Below are 23,246 nucleotides of genomic sequence, written 5' to 3'. Positions count from 1 at the left end.
TCCATCTGCCCTCTGATTCGTCTTCCACAAAGAGAAGACCTTCGCAAGAGGAGGTTTGGGTTCTCCATCCAGATAACAGGACTGTCAGCCTTCATGCATGGTTTCTGAGAGGCTGAGATACAAGGATTGGGGCCTCCCGGATGACCTAATGGAGGTGAATGTTGACCCTTTCTCATGTAATACACTGATGGTGTTATCTTTTCTTTTACACTTGACAAATATGGGGCTCCAGATTGGTACCATCAAGGGATACCTAGCAGCGCTTTCTATCTTCAAGCCCGCTGCAGAAAAGTCTCCTATTTTAAAGTTCCTCTGGTAATCCAATTCTTAAAGGGATTAACTAACATTTATCCTCTGACTCCCTTTCAAGTCCCACTGTGCGACCTCCAAGAACAACAAAGGCCGTCCCCACAGGTAAATGGACTATAGGTTATGCAGTTTGAAAATGTACTGCCACCTCACTTACTCCAAAAAAGGAACAAATGCAAAAACAATGGGGGATCCCTACTTCCTGGATGCTCTAGTCACTGTCTCAGGTAGAGTCCCGACCTAAATTATTTACTCAACCCAATATCACATACATGTTAAGTACAATCATACATTTGAATTGACCATTTTTGCCACTTAGACAAATTCATTAGACTTAGAACATCGTAATAGAAAAATAAATTTACAATTTATTGCAAATGAGATTTTTTTTTTTACAAACTCAGATTTACATATATTTCATAAAAGAAAACATCGTAATTATACAAAGTTCACTGTGGGACCTCAACTTGGTTTTATAGTTTCTAATGGGTGCTCCTTTTGAGCCTCTCCATTCTTGCCCATTAAGACTTCTTACTTTTTTTTTTAAAACCTTTATTTTATGCTGTTGAGTACGATATACAGCATACCAAGCACATTTACAGGGTAAATACATCAACAAAGACCCACTGGTTGTAAGAAACTTCCACTTTTCCCCTTGCACACACTAAAGCCATACATTGTGGTTTTATTATTTCACACTTAGTCTTTTCCCCGTTGATAAGAGGGTATTGTCTTTTATTTCAACTTATATTTGCTATTCAAGGAAAAACGAAAAGAGACAAAAGGGAGAGAAGAAAAAAGTTCATGAGGATTCTTCCGAATCGCTCCCTTGAATGTCTCTAAGGTCTCTAAGGTAAGTTCGTAAAGAAGCCCATATGTCCTTTGGTCTACTGGTAGGGTTGACCCTATTCACATATCGTTCTTCTGTGTCATGAACGTACAATAAGTCTCGCAACCAAGCCTCCTCTGTGGGGGCCACCTTGGATTTCCACATTTGTAATATGTTTCTTTTTCGCCACAGCCACGAATCTTCGAGTCTTTACAGATGCCTTTCCTATATCGCCCAGGAGATATTTGTGTGGAAGGGCTGGGATCTGTAACCCAGTGATGTCACTTATTTTTCCGGCTATTGCTTCCCAGAAGGACTTGATTGGGGGACATTCCCAATACATATGTATGGAATCTGCTTTGTTCGCGCCACATTTGGGGCAGAGTGAAGGGACAGAAGGGTCAAACTTGGAGACCTGCTTGGGAGTTATATGTAGGTGATTTAGGATTTTGAATTGGATTAATCTGAAGTTAGTTAATGGATATCTCCTTGGTGTACCAGTAATATCTGGACCACTGGGCATCTTCTATGTCGGTGTGAAGATCCCGTTCCCATTTCTTTTTCATAGTGTTCCCTGATGGGGTGTGTTCTTGGGTCGCTTTGTATAGGCTCTCCACCGTGCCAGTGAATCCCTCCGGAGATACTACCGCTGTTAGGAATTCATGAATCAGAGGTCAGGGGGGTGCAGGGAAGGACGGCCACTTCTTTTTGAATGCAGCTTTTAATCTGTAATATTGTAGCGTAGTAACAAGGCCCTTCCCCACGTTGTGCACTGTCTAGTGATGCAAAAGTGCCCTCATGGAATAGGTCTCCTATTTTCATTTCCTTGTCTGGATCTCATCTGCGCTGCATGGCCGAGTCAAATGTCGGCTCCAGGTCGGGATGGTGCCATAGGGGAGTATGTGACTAATAGGAGTTCCCGCATCCACTCTGGCGAATAGCGCTGTCCATGCGCAAAACCGTGGAACTGACTGGGTCTACTTCTTTTATATTGCCCTTTTTATTTGTGTATGGCATTGCCCGAATATCGGGCGGGGCTACTGTGTTCCCCCCAGTATTTCGCAAAGTGCGCCTGAGCTGCGTGGAAGTATAATACAAAATCTGGAGCTGTCAGTCCACCGGTTTCATATCGCTTGCATAGCTTGGGCCATTTTAGACTCACTAATTTCCCAGCCCATACAAAGTTGACTGCAAGTTTCTGCAGCTTCTGAAAAAAGTCCCTGCCCGGCCAAATGTGTATCCCGCAAAACATGTATAACAATTTGGTAACCAACACCATCTTGAGCAGAGCCACCCGCCCGTACATGGATATCGGCAGCCTGCTCCAGACTGCGAGTTTATGCTCTAGAAGTTTCAGGTATGGCTCATAGTATTTGCGTAAAGTCTGCCTGTCAGTGGACATTATTATTCTCAAGTACCGTGCTGTAGTGGGGGACCATTTAAATGATTCTGTGGCGGGGATTGTATGGTGGATGGAGTAAGTGGGATTATTTCTGATTTTGTTTGGTTGATTTTATAGCCGGAGTACACAGAGAATGTATTTATTTCTTTCATTATTGGTGGTAAGTGTACTTCTGGGCACCTGACGTACACCATCATGTCGTCTGCATAAAGGGACAGTATTTGAGGGTTCCCTCTAATACGAATGCCCCTCCACATGTGCTCGTGCCTGACTTAAGCGGCCATACCCTCTATCGTGAGTGCAAATATGAGGGGAGACAGTGGGCAGCCTTGCCGGGTGCCCTACCCAGTTCGAACGGGGAAGACAGTGTACTGTTAGTTCTTACCATTGCTACCGGATTCTTATACAGTATACAGATATATCTCTTGAATATTTGCCCAAACCTCATCTTGTCTAGCATTGCGATACCGAATCAAATGCTTTTTCAGCATCAGTCGTGATTGCGGCTGCCTCGGCTTTTGGTCTAATTGTGATGTTATTGCAAAGAATCTCCTTTAAATTCAATGCCGTTGAGCGGGTTGGGATAAACCCTGTTTAGTCTGTGTGGATTAGTTTATTCATGTGCGGAAGCAGTCGATTTGTCACTGCCTTTGCATTAATCTTAGTGTCTGAATTTATCAGTGACAGTGGGCGGTAGGATGCCGGGTCCTGCGGGGGGGTTATAGGGCTTAAGGAGGACAGTTAAAATTGCCTCCCTCATGGTGTCAGGTAACCTTCCCTTCTCTAGTGCTTCCTCCCAAACTTCCAGAAGTCTCTGGGCAAGCTCTGTTTTAAATACCTTGTAGAGGTCGATCGGTATTCCATCCGACCCCAGGGCTTTACCTGCATGAAGGTCCGCAATGGCGTGTTCGATTTCTTCGGCTGTCAGCGGGAGATCTAGCATTGATCTTTCCTCGTCTCCTAGTGTAGGCATCGGAAACGAGTCCAAGTATGTTAGGAGATCACCCTGGGTCACTGTGTCCGAATTTGCATGAAGTTTGGAGTAGAATCGTTGGAATTCCACGTTTATTTCGTGCGGGCCGTCCGTACATTCCCGTCCTCCTCGTGGATACTGGTAATGTCTTAATCCCTGTTCAGTTCTGATTAGGGTTGCCAGTGCCTTACTCGCATTGTTTCCTTCGCCATTTGTTTCATTCGTAGGTTCGATCATGTACTGAACTTCTTTTTCTGCCAGCATCTTGAAGGTCTCCAAATGCTCTTGTATTTTTTGCAGCTGTTCCCTCCCTGGGGGTATGACTTGGTGGGCCTCAAGGTCCTTCAATTCACGTTTTGTTTGTGACAGGCTTTGCCTTATTTTCCTCAGGGTACCTTATGTCATCCCCATCAACTGGCCACTCAGCCATACCTTAAACGTCTCCCAGACCGAACCCACAGTTTGTACCATGCCGGTGTTGCGTGAAAAAAATTCTACAATCTCTGTTCTCAGTGGTCCAATCACTGATTCGTGCTTCAATAAGTCTGGTGGCATGCGCCATGTGCGGGTGGTTCGTTCTGGGTTCTTGGGGGACATTCTCAGGAGAACCGGGGCGTGGTCTGACAACGTGCGTGGTAGGATTGAGCACTGTTCCATCTGTGGCATCAACTCAGGGGAGCATAGCCAGTAGTCAATTCGTGAATAGGTACCATGGCCCCTGAGTATAATGTATAGTCCCGCTCAAGAGGGTTTAGTTCTCTCCATATGTCCACCAGGTGTAGGGTCACCATTGTCTGCCTGAGCGTGAGCACAGCTCTGGTATTTGGTCTACGGTTTCCAGCTGAACGGTCTAGAGCTGGGTCTATAGTTAGATTCAGGTCACCACCCCAGATCACATTTGCTGTACCAATTGGTGATATTAGTTCCATGATACGAAGGTAGAACTTGGGACTGTCTGTGTTTGGACCATACGTGTTGACCTGTATGACGTCCTTGTTATGCAGCTGACCCCACATTATCACGTAGCATCCCTCTTCGTCAGACAATGCTTTGGACATTTGGAAGTTCACTCTCTTATGTACTATAGTGAGGACCCCTCGCACCATAGAGGAGTAGTTTGTTGCTACCTTCATGTGACCCCAGTTGCGTGCAAATGTGTCTGTAACTTACTTGATAGCGCGAGTCTCTTGTAGGAATAATATATCTGTCTTATGGCGGGTTGCATAAGCTAGTATTTTCTCGCTTTTATTGGATGTGCCAGTCCACGCACATTCCAGGTAAGTAGTCTAACCTCCTGCATATCCTGTGTCCTTGGTTATGTTGTCATAGGTATGCCGCGGCATACTTTTCATCTGAGGCATTGTCGTGGATCTCTTGTCGTACTCAACAGTATTTTTATGTGTTGCACTCTGTCTTTTCATCTGACAATTTCCCGTCGGCTTGACCGGATGCGTATTCAAGGTCAGAGTGTATCAGAGTGCTGTTGTCCTTCTCCCAATGGGCAACCGGCACAACTCCCTCACCACCCCCTCCCCCCCCAAATGGACGGCGTAAGACCCGCTGAACTTTTCAACCTTTGAACTGCTGGGTGGCTCTGTACGGTCATACTCCCCCTCTCCGTCAGCCAACCAGACTGCCTTGAGGGCCGCTGCACCTGTATCCTTGCATATCCTGATTTTGTATATTTTTATAACATTACTTGTTCTTTGCCTGGTCTACCTTGGCGCCACCCTGTGCCAGAACCTTTTCAGTCGCTCTTTGGGGGATATTCCGTTCAATATATCCCATGGCCTCCTCAGGGGACTCAAAGAAGTGTCTTGTCAGCGTATTGTATACGCAACTTGGTGGTGAATATCATAGTATAGGGAACATCTTGCGCCCTCAGTGCTCTCTTGATCTTGTCGAAGTTGCGGCAGGCAGCTTGTACCCCTTTTGAAAAGTCGGGATAGATATGTATCCTTGTAGAGTCATATGTTAGGGTGCCTTTCTCCTGGGACAGCCGAAGGATTGTGTCTCTGTCACGGTAGTTAAGGATATGGGCTATGACAGTGCGTGGTGGTGAACTAGTCTTCGGGGGTGCTGATAGGACTCTGTGGGCCCTCTCGATCAGGAACTGCTGCGAAAGCTGTGCATCTGGCAGCACCTCCCGGATCCCCTTCTCCATGAAGACCTCCATTGGGACATTGATTTGTCTCTCCTTCAGCCCCACCACCCTAATATTGTTACGGCGGGACCTCGATTCCAAGTCTTCACATTTCATCTGGACTACCTTCAATTGCTTCTTTATGGTTTCCATGTCCTTGCCATGGGTAGCTACAGTGTCTTATCCGGTTCTCCGCTTCAAGTACCCTTGCATTCACTTGTTGGAGGTCCGCCTTGATGGACGTAATGGTGATACCGATCTCGTCTAGTTCGGAATTTACTGCAGGGAGTCCCCTCTTGGGCTCCGTGGTTCTGTGGTGGTGTGGCGTTCCCGCAGCCTGGTCCCTCATGGTGGCACTGGTGTTAGCATCCATAGGTCCCTTCTTATTATGCCTACTTCCTCTGGGCATACTGAGTGTGCTTTAAATGACTTGACATGTTTCTCCCGGCCCCTGTTGTGGGTCTTATAGCCTCGTGCTTCTCACGCTGTCGCACTTTGGGGCTGTTTTGTATTGTGCCACAGTATGGGTGTTTTGGCTCCATAGCTTGCCCCAGCCAGACTGCACAGCGGCGGGGGGGGTTCCCCCTGCTCAAAAGGATGATTTCTTTCTGGGTGTTAGGGGGGACCAGTTCGTAGCTGTCTGTGGCCTATCACTGCCCGTGACCACAGTGTGTGCCACCATTCAATTGTCCCTTCTCCCACTTAATGGACTGGCCGCTCGCACACGGTGGCTGCCGGGGAGGGCAGCACACACCCGCCTGTGCCTACTGTGGTCCTGCGCACCCCTCGATCGGTAACTGCAGGCAAGCCTGCCGCCGCGGTGTTCTCGCAAGATGTCCCCAGCCGGCACTCCAGGCCACGGGGTCACTGCACGCCGGTGGGGGAGGGGTAGGCGGCTGCACCACCTCCTCCCGCTCGATCCATAGCCTGGTCCCACTCCATGGGTTTCCACACAGCTCACAGGCTGCCGTTGCTTCTTTTTGGGGCCAGAGGGTCCCGTGGCGTTTCCGGTATCAACTCTGCCGCATTTAGTTTGGAATTCGGTCCTGGATACGCAGGATTATCATCAGGATTTATAGTGGACGGCGCAGCTGCTCTGTCAGGCGGCCAGTTCTTACTTTGAAAACCGCTTTCTTAGTGGCAATAACAACCCTAGGCGTGCACTGAGTTTTTGCATTACCAGATTGGCAAAACTGAGACAATGATCAGTTGTTTTTGGGCTATACAGGTCATAAATTGGGTCTAGCCATCACTAAACAAACCATCTCTAGATGGATTATTTTAACAATTTCAGAATGTTACAGACGGGCCAGTAAAGAACCTGCAGAACATTGATGGGCTCATTCGACCAGGGGTGTTGCAACTTCGTCTGCTTTGCAGAGGAGAGTTTGAATAAAGGATATTTGTGCAGCTGCCACATGGTCGTCTGCACACACCTTTACTAAATACTACAGTCTAGATTCCTCCACGAGTCAAGATTCTGCTTTTGGAAAAGCAGTAATGCATTCTGTGCATACTTGATCACTTAAATTGTACTCTCTCTGCCAAATTATGTAACTGCTTTGGGAGTGTATCAAAGATAAGGAATACTTGGGAGGACACAATCCATTCTAAAAACAAGTTACTTACCCATGATAGCATTCTTTCAACTGAACGTTCCTCCCACGTATTCCTTATCGTCCCTCCCATCCTACCCTGCAGTAAAACTTCTCTTGCGGTTGCAGTCTGCGCTCTCTCAAGGGAAGTAACCGTCTAACTCAAGACAGTGCTTCGCTCTTCAAAACGGAACTGAGCAACGGGCGCTGCATGTGCTACTTATACCTGTGATGTCGTCGACGTCAAGACGGAGGTCTCCGAGGGACATCAACTCGACCAGGCATCGATGCACAGTGCCCTCTACTGAAAAAAAATTCAGAGGCAGCAAGCTGAATATTAGGAAATGTCAAAGATAAGGAATACGTGGGAGGAACATCCAGTCGAAAGAACTTTACCATGGGTAAGAAACTTGTTCATCTGTAGGAGAAGGATCTGAAGGGGACTGGGGGGGTGGTGTCTGAGGGCATTCGAGAGCCATTGGTCAAAATGGCTGATGGAGGGCAGACCTCCTTGGAGACGGAGATTCGGTATGGAGGACAGCAGGGAGTCGGCATAGTCTGGAGTTACTATGGCCTTGTTCCACATTGGAAAACTGGTGGAGGGTTCAGAGTTAGTTGAGCAGGGGCTGGGGGAGGATTTGCTGTCGATCTCGAGAAGATGGCTTCACGGTCCGTACAGATTAGTATTCTGTGGGTGAGGGGGTGAACAGGTTGGAGGAGCGGAAGTTTGCATCTAGGGTATGTTCTGCGTGTGTGGCACCTGATAACCATTAGCCATGTGTAGGGATTCCAGGTTGTCAAGGAGTGGACGTGTAATGGGTTATGCAGGGCATCGTACCATATGTTTAGATCTCCTAGGATGGTTAAGGGGTGTGGGGGGGGTTATCAGGAGGGCTGCAAGAGTTGCTTAGTGTATCAGCCACATTTCTGTTGTAGCCAGGAGGTATGCGTAAGCAGCTGTGACTGAGAGGGGTGAGGAGAAATTTTGCGTTGTGGATTTGTTCCCCGGATTGTGAGATGGTGTGGTATGATTTGTGGGGGATAGCAATACTGCCTGCCCTGCTGGTTCTTTTGTGCACAATTAGTGTAGCTTGTTGGGAAAGCCTTGTGCGCGTGGACTGGACGTTCTCAGAGAACCAGATTTCTGTGATGAAAATGATGCCTGGGTCTTTAGAGGATATTGAGTTGTGTATGTTGTGGCGGTTTTTGGTGACCGATCTGGCATAATTGGGATGCATGAAGGTCTGCCGCTAAGTATGCCATTTGAGGGCATTTGGGGGTGTGAGTAGATGGGTGGTGGTTGCTGGATACCCGGCTGGGGCAGGCAGCGGGAGGTAGTGAGTGAGGACAGGGGCGGAGAACCCGGGTGCGAGGGGGCCATGAGAAACAGAGGAGGGTGTGGGGGTGAGTGTGGATGTTTATTAGGGGGAGAAGTTATGGGAAGGGGAGGTGTCTTGGGGAAGGATTATTGGAGCCTTCCAGGTGTGTGTGAAAAGAGTGCTTGCAAGGTGAGGTGCCTTACTTGGGGGGCGGGCTGTAGAAGGAATTAGAGGTGTCCCTCATCTGAGGTATGGAAGCCGAGGTGGGAAGGGGGACTGAGTGGGTGTAGGGCGGTAATGGGGTTCATCAAGTGGGATTGTTGCAATTAGGTGGACAGGTGGGGGTTAGGTTGGCGATGGACCAGAATGCTGATGTACAGGGAGGGCTGAATAGGTTGAAGATTGATTTCACTGGTTTGGGGAAGGTCGTAAGTGAGGGGTGCGGTCATGAATCTGGGAGGGAGATCGGGTGAGATGTGTATATATGAAAGGGTCTGGCTGGTGCAGTGTCTGTGTTTTAGAGAGTTCTGGGGTGCTAGTGGTGTGCAAGGGTCTGCGGGGCAGCCGAGAGTGGGGTATTGGCAAGGGTAGCCGAGCAGAATTTAGGGATTAGAAGACATTGAAGGGTCAGAGAGCAGGGGGTGGTGGAGCAGTGGTGAGAAGGGATGGGGTGGAGGAGAGGGAGAGGGAGGGTTCTAGGATGGGTGTGGGCGGGCTGGTGAGGTTTGGTTGGGTGTCTAAATAGGCAGCGCAGTGGGAATCGTCTGGAGAACCGGGTTGTAGGGGGGAACTATCCCCCTTGAGGGGTGGCCATGTGGAGGGGGGTGCTGTGTAAGTAGTTGGCCAGGTTTCTGGTGGCCCAAAGTACCCCTCTGACCTACGGCTGTTTGGCATGGTGGATGACCCGCTGCCTTTGCTCTGAAGGCTAGGGTCGCGATTATGGGGCTGCAACACTGTCCCCTGGGGAAGGTTGCAGGGTAATTGCCCAATATAGTGGCTAGGTTAGGAACTTCTCTGGATTCAGAACGGTGGCTGGGTTCACCCCAGTAGCTAGCCTCAAACAGCTGCTAGATTCCTGACGGTGGCAGGTTTCAAAATGCAGCTGGAAGCAAAGTGCAGCTGTATTTATGACAGTGGCAGGGTTCACAATGCAGCTAGAAACCTACACCTGGATTCTAAACAGTGTCACGAGTCAAGTAAAATGGTATTAGCTGTAAACATGAATCGTCGTCCCTTACCTGTTTTTTGCAGCAGACAGAATTTGTGGTGTTGGCTTGGGCTCCCGGGCGATGGAAGTGCCCTTTGCCCGAACCCTCAGCCGACTGACCGAGCAAGGCTGCCCTGGGGCTCTCAGCTAAGAGTGGTTCCTGGAAGTTGATATGGGGGGGATGGGCATGTGTGGGGATAAGGGGGGGCACTGGGGAAGAACCGAAGGAAGGGAAGGCTGAACGTAGAGACAATGGCGTTAAGGCCTTGGTGAAAACAAGAGCAGGAGAATGGCATCAATCAGGTCCCATCCCTTACCGGGGCAGCTGGAAGGTTCTTGGCCTCTGTCTACTTGACATTAGAAGTCTGCTTCATGCAGAGCTCATTTTCTGTGTTATTTGGGGGGGAAAATGACAATGTTCATGTCTATTAGCATCATTTTCCTCAAATAAAGGGGACAAATTAATCTTTTCCACTTCACTCGTGATGTCTCTTTATGTACTATAGTTTCCACAGGTGAACACATTGAATAATCCCCTGCAAATCTGTGAATGGTGTACACCATTCCACAGATCTGGTCTTTAAAACATGGCTGCGAAAACCCGGGAACTAATTTATTTGGCTATTGTCAAAAATGAAATGTAGGCATTTCACACTCAGAATTCTACGGCATTCAATTTTTAAATACATGTTGCCAATTTTTCCCCTTAAATCCCAGTGCCTATTTAGTGGCCTGGCTGGGGAAGGAGTTCTGGGGACATATTTCTAATGCACATGGATAGCTATACTGCACCAGGGCAGATTGGGGACATCAACAGCTCCAGTCTCTGCCAGGTAACCTCTGGTCTGAAGCTCTGTCCATCCCGGTTTTCAGAATCCCTCTCAAATCTGGCCCTGCCTGCCTGCATCAAGCTCTCTGCAAAAGAAATCTTTTTAAGGGAATTCCCATCAGCTACAACCACTCTGGATCGCTCTGGTCGGACAAGCCCTTTTCTGTGCAGATTTTACGGACCCCGTCTCGTCGTGCTTGGTAGATTTCACCCATGCAGCATCATTTGATGCAGAATTTTCTCATTGGACTGGGTCTTTCATTAGTGGTCTTGCTATACAGGCACCCCAGTGATACTCCCCTCTGTTTGGATTGGTCCAATGTATGTGACAATGCGAGGTTCTGTCCCCTCCCATTTGAGTTTTGTCAGTTTGGACTCAATCCATTTCTCTCTCATTTGTTATGAACACATCCCATTGGGCTTATATTTTTGAAAAGACAAAACAAAGTCTGAAGCCCCCATTGCTTGAAATATGAGGTTATGGAAATCTGTAAAATGTATTCATAATTGATGCATATTAATATATCCTATTTAGATTTAAACTATAGTCAACGCTGAATCCAAATGTCTTCTGAAACAAATAGATGCAGCGTTCTACTTCGGGTGGGGGAGAAATACTTTTTGTGCAGAATAAATGAACTCTTTGTAATTTCGTGATATTTCTTGTGCTTCAAAGCGATGAAAATGGACCTGCACAATAGTTATTTGTACTGTTGAGCCATAGGTCAAAAGGTTGAGGCTGTGCTGTAACTTAAGTAATACTCCATAAATCTGGGGAGCGACCAGGCCAAACTCAAACTGTTCCTACACCACAGAATTCGGGAAAATGTAATGCATCCTTTGTGGTATATATTTTAGAATGACATGTGATCTGTGTCCAGCTCGTCTTAATGGAATTAGTTAATGATGTGGCTTTATTGTAACAGAAAACTGAACAGCTAAGGAAGCCAATACCAGCTATGAATGAAGTCTGATGTGCACAAGAGAACATGGGGCAATAGTGTAGCTTCTCTCACTTCAGCAATTTGTAATGCAATTTAAATTAACATGAACATTAGCTATTCTATTTAAAATCTACTTATTTTGCTTGTACTTTTGGATATCAATTGTTATATATTTTATTACCTGGACAAGCAAAGTTTAATGTGAACATTTCACTGGAGGAATGTTTCTATGAAATTGTATGATGTTGTTCAAAATTTAGTTTTGTAAAATGGGTTCCATTTATATAGTCTTTTACAGACCCAATATGTAGACCTATATGCCTGGTTCTAATTCAGGTTTATACTCACCTTTTAGGTTTTATGACCCACTCCTTTCTAATAACCACTCCTATATTACGGTTCTGACAATGCATGCATTCTAATGTCATGGGGCTTAATATAAGCCTTTGAGCATTTGATTCGACATATTTCTTGCAATGCCTCTTGATTTACTTACAAACTCTGCCAGTGAGCCTGTATTTGTGTAGATCCTTTGTTGCAGCCTGAATTGAATGTTATAGCACTGATGTTGGTTTGAAATCCTGGTCTTTACCAAGACCCTACCCCGCATTGTGTGGTGGACCATTACAATCCTTAATTTCGAAGGGATTGTGTCCTCCGACGTATTCCTCATCTTAGATATCTCCTTCCAGCTCTGCTGGCCTCGGAATTTTTTTTCTCTCCAGAGGGCGCTGCGCGTCGACGTCCTCCGAGTCGATGTCCCTCGACAGCCGCCGTATCGACGTCGACGTGATCCTGCCTATAAAGGCCGCGCGCAGCGTCCGTTGCTCAGTTCCGTTTTTCCGCGCTTACTCAGTGCCTCGGAATACCGTTGCTCAGTTCTTGTCAGATTAATCCTATTTACCTCGAGTCATTCGATCCGTACTCGATGGCTTCTTCGTCGGAACCGACAACTCCTCGATCCGGCTTCAGAAAATGCCGAGATTGTGGGAAAAAGATGTCGCTGACTGACCCTCACAGAGTTTGTCTGTGGTGTTTGGGAGCTGAACACCATTGTTCGGAGTGCGAGGACTGTATGTCCATGACAGCTAAGGCCCTGAAGGAGCGTAGGGGGAAGCTGGAGAAAGGTATGACTTTTAAAGCTTCTTCTTCGTCGACGAAGTCGAGACACTCGTCTCCTCGTCACCATTCGCGCTCCAGGTCTCGGAGTGGGTCTCATCACTCCTCGAGATCGAAGCACTCGAAGAGAAGACGTCGAAGATCCCCTTCTCCGTCTTCCTCTTCCTCTGTTTCGCCAAAAAGAATCCCTTGCCCCACGAAACATAGTTCCCGGGCTGAATGGGAGGAATTCCGCAAAAGGACTATGACCTCCAAACCTTCCTCGAAGGTTCCGTCGACGAGGGTTCCGTCGACGAGGGTTCCGTCGACGCCGAGGTCGATGTCTTCGACGCCGTTGTCGAAGGGACCTTCGACACACGGGTCTGTCGACTCGACGCCAGCTTCGACACCGGCGTCGACGCCAAGAAAAGTCACGGTTACGACACACCCAGTGACTATCCCCAGGTCCTCGACGTCGATGGCTTTGAGATTGTCGAGTAGAATTCCAATTCTGTCGAGGTCTTCGAGGCCTCCGCCTTTGTTTTCGACGCCACGCTCGAAGCCTTCGACGTCGGCGTCGACAACATCGACGTTTTCGAGGCCGATAATGACAAGTTGGGCACCCTCTGCCTTGGAAATGGGATTTACTCCCTTTATGAGTTCAGAACAATTGAGAACTATGTCCTCAATTTTGGAAGAGGGTGAATTGTCTGAACAGGAAGACACATTTGAGTTGCAGGGACCTGTAACCCCAATTAGAGAGGAATTTTCCTCTGAAGAACGCAGGTTAAAGGATCTTCATGATTCCTTACATGAGGCAAGTGGGTTAGACACTTCCCCTGAGGTGGAGTTTGCTCCCCCAGACCCGGGGGAGCATGCTGAAACCCCCTATAGAGCCTTAATGGCCAGAATCACAGAGTTCATGGGGTGGTCTGCACCTTCACAATCTTTCCAACAAGATGACCTCACGGATATTCTTGACAAAGGCCCACAGGAGGATCCTGTGGTGCCTTTTCATAAAGCTCTTCAGAGGAAGATCATGACAAACTGGGAAACCCCAGATGTCGTACCAGCAGTAAATAAAAAACTGTCTACAAAGTACAGGGTATCTTCTACAGACCCGGAGTTTTTGTCTAAACACCCATCCCCAGAGAGTCTGGTGGTACAGGCAGCATCCTCTACCGATGTCAAGACGGCTTATCCTACCGTCCCACAGGACAGGGACGATAAAAAATATGATGCTATGGCAAAGAAAGTCTTTTCGGCATGTAGCATGGCGTTAAAATCTGTTAATGCTACTTGCACCCTTGCTAGGTTCAGCCATACACTTTGGGAGTGTGCTTCTACAGCGGCTGACTGCATCCCGGAGGGAGAAGAAAGGGATGTGTTCCTGAATATTATACAGGAAGGTAAAGACGCTATGTGTGAATCCCTCCAGACGGGCATTGATTCGGCTGACAGTATCAGCAGAGCAATGGCGGCAAGTACATCAACCAGGAGATTCGCTTGGTTGAGAAAGTCTGGTTTTGCCCCAGATGTGCAAGCCAGGCTCTTGAACATGCCATTCGATGGCTCTTCTTTGTTTGGGGAAAAAGGCGGATGACAGTTTAGAGAAACTGCAAACTTCAAAAGCAGCAGCAAAATCCCTAGGAGCTGCAATCCGTCAGACTCCTTTTCGTCCCACAAGAACCTTTGCGAGGGGCAAGGCCTTTCGCTTCTACTCTGCATTCGGAAGAGGTAGAGGACGTCCGGCTCAAAGGGGACAAAGAAGAACTACCCGAGGTGGACGGGGTAGATATTCGAAAACCGCAGCAACAGCAGGTGCCTCTTTACCATCGGCATCTGCATCAGCCGCCCCAAAACCACTCTGAGGACTTCCCTCACAGGACACCTGTAGGAGGCAGGTTGACTCAACATCTGGCGGTATGGCAGGCTATCACGTCAGATGCTTGGGCATTGGAAACAGTTGCCCAAGGTTACTGCCTGCCTTTCCTACGTATACCTCAGAGTCATCCACCGGGGATCAGCTCTCAGAAAGCTCCAGATCCGCTCCTCTTGCAGGAAATTTTGGACCTGCTAGAGAAAGGTGCCATAGAACCGGTACCTGTAGCGGAGAGGAACAAGGGCTGGTACTCCCCTTACTTTCTCATTCCAAAGAAAGACGGAGGACTGAGACCCATCTTGGACTTGCGAGAATTGAACAAATTCCTCAGAAAAGACAAATTCAAGATGGTCACTCTTTCTCAGATCCTCCAGGCCCTTCAGTTCCAGGACTGGTTGGTATCTCTGGACCTTCAGGACGCTTATTTCCATGTGCCTATCCATCTCAAACACAGGAAATACCTGAGGTTCGCAATTGGCAACTCTCACTATCAATTTCGAGTTCTGCCATTTGGGCTGACCTCCGCCCCGAGGGTCTACACCAAGTTAATGTCGGTAGTGGCGGCAAGTCTAAGGAGGGAAGGGATTCACGTCTACCCCTACCTGGACGATTGGTTGATCAGGGCTGTTTCTTCGGAACAAGCTCAGATCCAGCTAAATCACGTGTGCCACTTCCTTCACAGACTGGGTTTCTCCCTCAATTTAAAGAAGTCACAAATGATACCATCACAGAGACTCCAATTCATAGGAGCGATCCTGGACACTTCCCTGGGAAAAGCCTCGCCACCAGAGGTGAGGGCTCTAGATATTCTACAGATGGTTACCAAGTTCCAACATGCCCAACGTCTCCCAGCCTTCGACTTTTTGAGGTTGCTAGGCCTCATGGCATCCTGCATTTTCCTAGTGCCAGAGGCTCGCCTGAGAATGAGATCCCTCCAGTGGGCACTGAGGACTCAGTGGTCACAATTCTCAGGGAGAATGACAGATCTTCTTCAGGTTCCCGGCAGGGTGGCTCGAGACCTTCAGTGGTGGGCCTGTCAGGAGAACATTCTGAAAGGAGAACAGTTTTGGCAACCCTTGCCGGAGATAACAGTAGTCACGGATGCCTCACTCACGGGGTGGGGAGCCCACGCCAACGACTTGACCATCAGCGGTCGTTGGTCTCCATCGGAGTCCAGACTACATATCAACCTGTTAGAGCTGAGAGCCATCAGACTTGCGCTGAAGGCGTTCCTGCCAGCTGTACAAGGGAAGAACTTCCTGATAATGACGGACAACACGGTGGCCATGCATTACCTCAACAAAAGAGGAGGCGTAGGATCACTACCCCTGTGCAGAGAGGGAATGCAGCTCTGGGTTTGGGCAATCCAAGAAGGAATCTCTCTATCGGCAGTTCACCTAGCCGGAGAGAAGAACTTGACAGCGGACGCTCTGAGCAGGCAGAACACAGTCTCCCACGAGTGGGAGCTAGCTCAGGAAGTCCTTCAAGAGATCTTCGCCCTTTGGGGAACCCCTCAGGTAGATCTGTTCGCCACCAGCCTAAACAGGAAATGCGACCTGTTCTGCTCAAGGGAATTTCCCCCGAGAGGAGCTCTGGGAGACGCGTTCATAGTGGACTGGGAGTTTCCGCTTCTGTACGCGTTCCCACCGGTCCCTGTCATTCCTCAAATGATCAGGAGGTTGAGAAGATTCCGGCGAACCATGATCCTAATTGCCCCGGATTGGGCCAGGAGAACGTGGTACCCGGACCTTCTAGACTTGTCCATCTGCCCTCCAATTCGACTTCCACTCAGAGAGAACCTACTCTCACAGAAGGGAGGTCAGGTTCTCCATCCAGACATCAAAACCCTCAACCTTCACGCTTGGCTTCTGAAAGGCTGAGGTACAAGGATTGGGACCTCCCTGATGATGTTATGGAGGTGTTGCTTTCGGCAAGGAGGCCAGCAACAAAGTCTTTATACCGCTGCGGTTGGAACAGATTTTGCAGCTGGTGTAGAGAACAGAATATCAACCCTTTTTCATGTGGTACACCAATGGTTTTGTCCTTCCTACTATATTTGGCAAATTCAGGCCTTCAAGTTGGCACCATTAAGGGCTATCTCGCAGCGCTATCCATCTTTTAGCGTACTGCGGAAGAACCATCCTATTTCAAATTACCCTTGGTAATACAGTTTCTAAAGGGGTTAACCAATGTTTATCCCCCAAGACCATTCCAAGTTCCCCTATGGGATTTAAACTTAGTACTATCTTTCCTGATGGGCACACCTTTCGAACCTCTCCATTCTTGTTCGTTAAGATTCCTTACCCTTAAAACTGTTTTATTAATAGCACTTACATCTGCTAGAAGGGTGAGCGAATTACAAGCTCTTTCTTGTAAACCCCCTCACACAATATTTCACAAAGACAAAGTTGTCCTGCAAGTGAAGCCTAATTTCCTCCCAAAGGTGGTTTCTGAATTCCATATCACTCAGAAGATTACCCTACCATCTTTCTATCCTCCTCCTCACCCGGGGAAAGAGGAAGAGAGGTTACATAGGCTAGACCCTAGGAGGGCTTTAAGTTTTTACATCCGTAGACTAGCCAGGATAAGACAGGCAGACCAGCTGTTTGTAGGTTACGCAGGTCACAAGCTGGGGTTACCAATAACTAAGCAGACCATTTCCAGATGGATCATTCTAGCCATTCTGGAATGTTATAAACTGGCAGGGAAAGAGCCCCCTCAAAACCTTAGGGCTCATTCGACCAGAGGTATTGCAGCTTCATCGGCCCTCAAAAGAGGCGTGCTGGTTAAAGACATCTGTGCGGCCGCTACATGGTCGTCTGTCCATACCTTTACACGTTTTTACAATTTGGATTCCTCCTCCAGTCAAGAGACTAGGTTTGGAAGGGCTGTACTGCATTCTATTCATCAATAGAAGACAGTGTGAAGTCAGTACTCCCTCCTCCGATAATAGAATACTGCTATGGGAGCCTATCTAAGATGAGGAATACGTCGGAGGAACATCCCGTCGAAAGAACGTTACAAGGTAAGAAGTAACTTGTTCTTCTCCCTCTGGTGGTAGAAAACGATTTATTGATGATGAAAGTTTGGGGGGTTGGTGGAGCAGTACTTGATTGCATTTCTGAGGCAGAGTGTCTGACTGTTTCTGCAGCGAGACTAAGAACCTTAGAAGTAAAGTTTTCATCTCCTTTTTTGTTGTCATTTTTACTAGTTCTCTCTTTGATTCTGGCTTGCCAAATTTTAGATTTATACTGCTGGTTGCTTCAACTGTACACCTTCGATCTTAAGCAACATGCTCTAAATCTAGGATGTACCAAGTTTTTTTCCCCCTTACCCTAGGTGCCAAGAACCAGACCCTTGTGTTCTATTCCTGTGCGCCTTGCCTAGTTCACGCCAGCTTGGACAGAAGTAGATAAGAATTCACTACAATGTTTCACTCCCACCCCCCGAATTCTATTTAACATGGGTTGCTGCTGTGAGGCATTGAGATGGCATAAGTTTCCTCCAATTGGTTTCCTCGAACATAAATGGCCTGAACAACTGTGAGCGAAAGAAGATGCTCACTTGCTTATGTTCATTGGCTTGCACCATTTCTTACTTGCTAAGAGAAAATCACTCAGTAATAGCTAGTGTGTATTTTGAGCCTTGCTTGAAGTTACCCACACAGGTGTCCCAAATTGCACACTTGTCTCCATGAGTGTCAGAATATTGGACACAGGGGAATTGCTCTGCCCATTCTGAGCCTCCACGTCGGACTATCAGTTAGCCCAGCATCTATAGAATAGCTAGGCAACCTCCCATACATGTGTAGGTGCCCTTTAAAACTCCTTTGGACCTGCAGTTGCATCATTCTTGCGACAGTCCTGGAGCAGGACTGCTTGGTTTGAAGAAATTGTATGGCAGACATGTGGATGGTTGAATACCTGTCAGACCAAGGCTCCCGTTCCACTCCACATTTAACAATGTTTACTTCTGAATTGATCTCTTCACATCTGACCAAATCCCTTCTAACTATTAGGTACCGGCACAATTAGTCGAGGGCCATGCGCCAGTGAGTCTTTGGCTGGAACTTGATCACATGAAGAAACCTAAATCTATTGTTAAAATGATAACACAAGGGAGATCATTGATCCATTCATTGCAGTCTGGTTCAACCGTGGAAAATGATGGAATGCTTCGAGCAGCCACCTGGTTGGAGAGGTGGACAAAAGATGGCAATTGAAAGGCTAAATTAGGAGGTAAAGAAGATGATGATAAAGAGAATTATTATGCTGCCCCCAAGGACCGGCCTGCCATTGCACACCTTTGGAGACAGAAATTACACTCTTCAAGGTCCTGTCTGGTAGTGGCATATGCACTGTAATGGACCTGGAAAAACTACTTTGCGCATCGGAGAGTGGACATCTACTTGTCTGTAGATGGTGAAAGAGCCATTGTGGCAGTGATTGATGCGATTGGGCTGCCACGCTTGATGGAAGGCCTGCCAGATTTCGTTGAAGACATCATGCAGCAATTCTCTGCTTCTACACACAATGCTCCTTCAATCTTTCCAGACGACTGTCGAATGCCTTAATGCCTTAAGACAATCTTTCATTACTATGCTAGTTAAACTGTAACGTTGCAGACAATTAGTCTGACCAATACTGACTGCAAATTTCTTGAAACAATCCTAGTCTGTGTTTTTTAGGCCATTGCTACAATAGTCACAAAAAACAACCTGAATTTGTCCGGTGAAAGCATGTTACTGATCACCTGAGAGGACTGCTAATAATGCTGCAGAAGTTGTAATCTTGCGGAGAACCCTGTGCAGCAGTGCTTTAGAACACCAAGAAAGCATTTTAACAGATGGAAGAGGACTGACTACCTGCTTGCGACAGTGAAGTTTTGGCCCAATGCTTCTGTAATAGGTTGGCCTATTCTCTTTGGACCCAGCAGCCACAATCCTCCAATCAGTTCAGTTTTCGGATAGGCACTAGGCTAGCTCCTCTCATTGCTGTTTATCGCCACAATAGAACTACTGAGAATCCAGTTGAGACAATGAGAACATCTGGGACTTGGGCAGTGGAGGTTTGGGGCAGTGAGCAGTTCCTAAAATCTGGTTGCATGCGGAGCACCTCCTAGTGGCAGTGCAAGAGGCACAGACCAGTATGTTTTCTGATAACCCAGATAGTATTTCATATCACTAAGTAGAAGCAGGAGCAGGTTCAAGATGAGGCCAATTTGTCTTGTCTGAAGCACCTATTTCAACCCTGTAATTCATGTGGTGCCCTCCAAAAATGAAGTTCTTGGGCATGTGGCTACTCCCTCAAAGTTGGTTGGTTCATGCAGATCAACTTCACATCATTGATACCAAAGATCACAAGATCACGTCCATCCTGGAGAGGTGATGTCTCCTGAAACCTTTGGTCTGGGGGAGATTTGTATAGTCCCCAGAGTAGATTGCATTTGCTTCCTTGCAGTGGGTCTTGGATTAAAGTGTGTTAAGACGGATTTCTGAACTCTGTCCGGGAGGGGCAGAGGTTCAGAAGGCCAGCCCAATTTCTTGGAACAGGGTAACCTCTGGACAAGCCAGACCAATCAGGGTAGCGATTGCGGCGGTCAAGACTAGGTCTCAAGAGGGGTGAGGGTGACTGAAAGCCTGCAATGAGCACACACAGCAAGGACACTTACAGATTACTCCAAAACGGTGTTATATTAAAAATATAGACACATTTATTCCAAGGCCTTTGCAACAATGACCACAGCGAGAAATCACAATAAAACTCAAGTAAACCAACACATACCAAACCAATACAATATATATACAAATACAAATGAGTCTAAGGCGTTAGACGCACGAAATGTGTAGACCACCTAGATGGGGAGGAAAACAGGCAGTGCGAATAATAATCAGACCCAGTCCGTCTTCAGAGGCACCTAACTAAAAGGAAGTCCCAACCCTACGAAGAGTGGAGCCTTGTGCTCAAAAGTACCTGCACACGCTGGTGCCAACGGGCAAAAAGGGGAGTCTCTTCGAGGGAATCGGGCAGTTCAGTTCAGTGAACAAATGAAGATGAACAGAGCTCCGCGACTCAAGCGCAGCCTCCACTGTGGGCAGAAGCAGAGCGCGAGTACGGAAAGGCATGCTGTTTGACACAGCGAGGATAGGCTATGGGCTACTGCAGGAGGGCGACCAGTTCCTAGCTATACTACTCACCGGTCCCCGATGCAGGCAGACCCAGGCTTCTCAGCGTCAGTTTCAGTGCTGGCAGGTTCAGATAGGAGCAGGGGACGTCTCGTCGTTGTGTAGATTCCGCAGCAGCAGAGTTGAGTTGAGGGCGTCCCAAACGCAGTGAACCCGCACAGTTTGTTACCACAGCAGGGCAACGGAGCGGCCGTGTGTATTTCAGCCAAATGTACACTAGTCACTTCAGACCTGGGAATGCCAAGTGTGCGAATCGCGTGAGAGTGACAAGGACTCGTAATACAACACAACCTGACGGCGGTTACAGAGCAAGACTCCTGGGTAGGCTGGTCAGTCTGCTGGATGGCCCAGAGACACTTCCGAAGGCTTACGTGCAGGAGATGGTGAAGATGCCGAGAATAGTTGTTCCCACTATTCCAAGGGTCGAAGTACCAGTACAGGCCTTCTCGTTCGATCCGAGGTAGAAAGGGTTTCACAAAGCGACAGCAGTGCAGCGGAGCAGTCCTTCAGCGGGTCACCAGCGATTCCTTGGTTCAGCCTCGTGGTTGCAGGATACTTGGCTCCTGTATCCCTTTGTTCGTGAGAACTCAGGAGATCGACATGCTAGTGGTGTTTCCAGCCTCCTCTTATCCACGGTTCCCTTCGCGCCAAAACAGAGAGGACCCAATGGGAGATCTGCTCACAAAACACTCACACCATACGTGGACCTATCACGGACCACGGTGGTCCCAGGCATTCATACCACACTAGACTCTCTGGCACCCAGGATGTGTATTGGGACCAGAAATCCCAGCCCACATCCTGGAGGCACACACAAGGCCTGTAGAAGCCCGCGAAAGCATCTGTGTTTTGCGGGAAAATACATGCCCAAATAAGGAAGGCCCCGGGTCGGCTCGACCTGGGGAAGGTGAAGGGGGCAAGCCGGTCAGCGGACAGGACAAAGAGCCTCGTGGTCTGGCCATTTTGGGAGCCAGGCCACCATTTTGGGCTAAGCGCAAGAAACACGCTTAAAACGCCAAAAGGAGCTCAAAAACACAAACGATCACTGCCACCAGTCCCGTCCGTGATTCACTTGCACCGATCATTTACAATCCAAAAAGAGTATCTAGGGCCTGTAGAAGACTAGGGACCCAAGAGAGCAGTAATTTAGCTTATAGTGCCCTCTTGTGTCATGTTGCACGAAAGCTGCAACATGATAAAGAAACTACGGAAAACAACGTTTCCTGGTACTGACTGTCTTAAGGGCATGTCAGTTTCCCCGTAAGAATGGAGCGAAAGCCCAGAGGAGTGCGGCTGAGGGCTGCACTTCTCTGGCAAAGTCTAGATCCTGGTGAAAACAGCAAAACGTTTAGGGGTTGCCACATGGAAGGAAAATTACCCACAATTAAGAAATCTTTCCTAACAAAGTGCAATTACTTTCTGCACTGTATCAGTGTCTAGTATGTACAGACGTCTGGCTGTGGTAACCTAGGGAACAGTAGATTTGTCACAGGTGTGGGCTCTAGGTAGGGGTGGTGAAGAGGTGTTGCACCAACAATCATTTGACATTGCTTGGTCAGAACATGGACTGTCTGGTTAAACTGCTGAACTGGGGTCGATTGAAAGCATGCATTGGAGGAACCTGTTTGCCAGCATGCCTGTTGCAAAAACCCAGGAGTATGATTGCCCACCTGATTTGGTTCTAACCTAAAATGTGTTTTGGACAGGATTAACCTTGTGCTGGAGAAGGGCTATCCCAAGGAAGACTTTGAATATTGCCTCATCTCCAAGAGTGAAGTTTAAATTGTCTAAACCAAGTCAGACCTGGATTTTGTGATTGTAATATGCTGGTCAAAAGTACCAATCCATGTAGTTGATAGTTGCCGACAGGCTTGAACTGAGCAGACAGGGTAAACAGACAGGGTAAACTCACTGCTGTCTCTCTTGCCAATGGATCAGGCAAGTATGACTTTGAGGGGTGTAAAGCCATCTGGGTCTCCTTCCTAGAGGTGTATGGCAGATATGCACTGCCTTTTTGGTCCCTGTGGGCATTTCTGTCCTGGATGCACGTGACATGAGGGCAGACTCTTACTTAGGTCTCACATCCGCCCTCCACTAACTAATCCAACACTGGCCAACTTGTTCTCTGCATCATTACTCCGTGATTATAGATGAGGGGGGCATTTTCTACGTGTTGCTTCTGGTGTGGAGGGTAGGCTTTGTCGGCCTCACCACCCCAGGTTGGTGACACATTAATGGGCCTCAGATCCCGGTGCCTCCGAGACATTACAGGTCCCAGAGGCCCGGGATGTCAGGCGGCGGAAAGTGTAAGTCCCCATTCTCATGGGGTCTGATAGGACTACACGGGAATGGAGACACTGAAGCACCGGCACCATTGTTAATAGTACCGGTACTTCTATGAAAACCATGCCTGCAGGGGCCAGTGCCCCCCGGCAGGTCAGAGCTGCCGGGAGCAACGGCCCTTGCAGGCATACATGTAGTCTGGCGGTCCAGAAAGGGTGCCGCTAAGCTGCTACCGACACCCTTATTTCC

The 23,246-nt window shown here is 48.0% G+C and overlaps 1 protein-coding gene across 1 annotated transcript in view; it reads left to right on the top strand.

Annotated features, from left to right (window-relative positions):
• Positions 1-23,246, top strand: part of MGARP (mitochondria localized glutamic acid rich protein) — a 353,565-nt gene that overhangs the window by 121,045 nt on the left and 209,274 nt on the right. The gene's annotated exons all lie outside the window — the stretch shown is intronic.

This window comes from Ambystoma mexicanum, chromosome 6q (assembly GCF_040938575.1).
Source record: "Ambystoma mexicanum isolate Mex_15411 chromosome 6q, UKY_AmexF1_1, whole genome shotgun sequence".
NCBI classification, from domain to species: Eukaryota; Metazoa; Chordata; class Amphibia; order Caudata; family Ambystomatidae; genus Ambystoma; species Ambystoma mexicanum.
Note: the sequence above shows the minus strand (reverse complement) of the source record. Positions and strands in the feature narration are given on the sequence as shown.